We start from the raw sequence: 1,213 nt of genomic DNA on the forward strand, positions 1-1,213 counted from the left end.
GCAAAACGCACATGGAGTGCGAACTACAATTCTTCAACTTGGGTGAAACTTCTTTTGGTTTTATCCTATCACAAAATCTATTTCGCTTACCGCTCTACAGCGAGAGGGTAGCGCACTTCTCCTCAACTTCAGGGGCGTATTCGACTCTTCTCTATTGAGTATCCTAGATAACTCAGGTGCTTCACTTTCTTCTAAACATACCAGTCAGGCTCTGGGCACGAACATGGCGCATAATAGGATTCTGGTATCGCTAACTCACAAAATCATGTAACATGGCTGAAGGAGAATCTTATGTAATGGGAGTGTTGCTGTAGTGCAACATACCTAGAATCCAGGGGTGTGGTGGGTACGTAATGGTGAAACCATATAAGAATTTGGAAAAGGAGCAGGTAGCTGGTTCTTAAGATGCGTCAGACTATACAGAAGGTGGTACTATACTTTGGAGGAGGCTCGGAAATGCGAAGCGCCACCAAACTAAATGGCTTCGCATTCCATCAGCTGGAGGTCGCTTGCTTCCAAATTCCCCTCGGAGTTATAGTCTGGTCAGTGGCATGAGGATGAAAAACTTGCAGTCATTTTTTAATCTTAGGCAGCTTGAAAGAAAACAGGGAAATAAATGCTTCTTAAACGACAATAGACTTAGCTCATCTGCAAAGCAGTGGAGCATTAGTTCCATAAGTTAGATGAAGATCCGAAGTATCACAATCTATTAAACAATAAAAGACAAATAGAATAGACACTGCAAGGAGGGGATCCACATTCTAGGTTTCACTACAAAACGAAACGTTCAATGACGTACGCTTTTAAAAAGTAGCATTGTAGAAAAACTTTAGTAGGGTAAACTTGATGCAGTCTTTCGAAAGGCAAAACAAAATCTTTGTCAATAAAGGAGATCTTAAAGGGAAATACAGTACAGTACAAAAATTCTACAACGAAGCTGAATAATGCAAATAGCTTAATATCACAGTCGGAAGAGGGTAGCTTTAAACACCACAAAATCTTCAGAAATATCTAAACTTTTCATATAATACAAAGAGGTATGGACTTGGTCCATCTTTCTCCTAAAACTGTGAATGGTTACTGTGGTGTCACCGCCAGACACCACACTTGCTAGGTGGTAGCTTAAATCGGCCGCGGTCCATTTAGTACATGTCGGACCCGCGTGTCACCACTGTGTGATCGCAGACCGAGCGCCACCACAAGGCAGGTCTCG

Source organism: Schistocerca serialis, chromosome 5, assembly GCF_023864345.2.
Source record: "Schistocerca serialis cubense isolate TAMUIC-IGC-003099 chromosome 5, iqSchSeri2.2, whole genome shotgun sequence".
NCBI classification, from domain to species: Eukaryota; Metazoa; Arthropoda; class Insecta; order Orthoptera; family Acrididae; genus Schistocerca; species Schistocerca serialis.